Here is a 1,955-nt window from a genome sequence, read left to right as displayed (position 1 = left end):
CTGTTTCTAATTGTTGGAGATGTTGTGTTAATGTGTTGATTTGGGTTCTTTCTTCTTTTGGATGTGTGCATTGATTGCAATAAACTATCGTCTCAGCACTGCTTTTGCTGTGTTCCAAAGATTTTGGGATGTTGTATTTTTGTTCTCATTTGTTTCTAGGAATTTTTTTAATTCAAGTTTTATTTGTCCTATTATCCAGCAGCTATTAAGCAGGTGTTATTCAGTTATCATGTATTTGACTTTATTTCCTTGGCCTTCCTATTGTTGATTTCTGATTTAATAGCATTGTGGTCTGAGAAAATGCTTTGTAGTATTTTGATGTTTGTATATTTATGGAGATTTGTTTTGTGGCCTAGCACATGGTCTATTCTGGAGAATGTTCCAGGTGCACTGGAAAAGAATGTGTATTGTGTTGGTGTTTGGTTGAATGCTCTATACACACCTGTGAGATCAAGTTGGCTGGTTGTGTTGTGTAGTTGCTCTGTGTCTTTGTCGAGTTTTTTTTTCAGTTTACTCTCTCTCTCTTTTTTTTTTTTTTTTTTGCCAGATGGCAGTGCCTTTATTGTTTTATTTAGCACAAATAAAACTCAAAAACAGGCTGTCTATTCATTTTCCTCACTGCATAGCCTAGCATTGGGATTGGTGACTCCGATGGCCAACTGGGCTGCTCTTTCCAAGATGGCTTTTGGTTCTTGGAGGAAACGTTGTGAGCAATATCTGCACAGTAAGATTTGTTGCACATCAGCAGCACCTCCAGCTCTTTGATTTTGTGGACCAGGAACTTGCAGAAGCTGCTGGGCAGCATGTGTTTTGTCTTCTTATTGCTCCTATAACCAATGTTGGGCATTAAGATCTGGCCATTAAATCTTCTCCACACCCTGTTGTCAATGCCTCTGTGCTTGTGCCAGTTACACTTAATTTTGACATAATGAACTGATTGGTCTCGGATGAACTTCTTGGTCCTCTTTTTGATGATCTTGGGTTTCACCAGGGGTCTAAGGGCAGCCATGATGCCGGTCGAGATGGCCGCCTCCTCCATAGGCAGTGCAGAAGAAGAAAGACATTCTATTCTTTTTTGAAAGTGGTGTGTTAAATCTCCCACTATTATAGTAGATTTGTCTATTTCTTTCTTCAAATCTATTATTTTGCCTTATACATTTTGGAGCTCTTTCATGTGGAGCATAGATATTTATTATGGTTATATCTTCTTATTCAATTCACCCTTTAATCATGAGATAATGTCCATCTTCATCTATTATGTTGGTTTTTGCCTTAAAGTTTATTTTACCAGAGATTAGTATTGTTATTCCTGTTAATTTTTATTGCAATTAGCTTGATGTATTCTTTTTCTATCCTTTAACTTTTAAACTGTTTTTGTCTTTGTGTGTAAGGTGTGTCTCTTGCAGATAGCATATTGCAGGATCTTGCTTTCTTCTCCATTCTGCCACTCTTGGTCTCTTAACTGTGCATTTAATCTGTTGACATTCAGTGTAATTATAGATAGGTATGAATTAATTACTGTCATTATGTTTTTTGGGTTTTTTTTGTGGTGCTGCTGGTTTCTTTGTTCTTAATGCCTTCCTGTGTTGAGTCCATGTTTGTGTCCTTTCTTGTTAGTTTCTTCATATTTACAATGTTTCCATGTTCTTCTTGGGTTTTTATTTTCTTGGTATGTTGTGAAGTATTAATTTTCTTTGGTTACCCTATATTCTATTAACTTTTCCCTCCGTTTCAATCTATTTTATCCTGCAGCCTACCTGACCTCCTCACCACCTGGATCTCTGTTCCTATGTTTTTACTTTCTTTCATATTATAATTGTTTTGATCATAGACTGACTGCCCAGATCCTCTGAATTTGTTCTTATAATTTTGTTCTATCTGGCCTCTTTCATCTGTTGATTGAGTTCTAGGGGGTGCTGTCAGGTATGTCAATCTCTGGTTGTTGTCTGTTCATA

The 1,955-nt window shown here is 36.7% G+C and overlaps 1 pseudogene; it reads right to left on the bottom strand.

The window, feature by feature from the left end:
- Nucleotides 1-602: 602 nt before the first annotated feature.
- Nucleotides 603-1,009, bottom strand: LOC102813203 (annotated as a pseudogene).
- Between the last annotated feature and the right edge of the window lie 946 nt (nucleotides 1,010-1,955).

This window comes from Chrysochloris asiatica, unplaced genomic scaffold (assembly GCF_000296735.1).
Source record: "Chrysochloris asiatica unplaced genomic scaffold, ChrAsi1.0 scaffold00011, whole genome shotgun sequence".
NCBI lineage: Eukaryota > Metazoa > Chordata > Mammalia > Afrosoricida > Chrysochloridae > Chrysochloris > Chrysochloris asiatica.
This window is presented reverse-complemented; position numbering and strand designations above follow the sequence as displayed.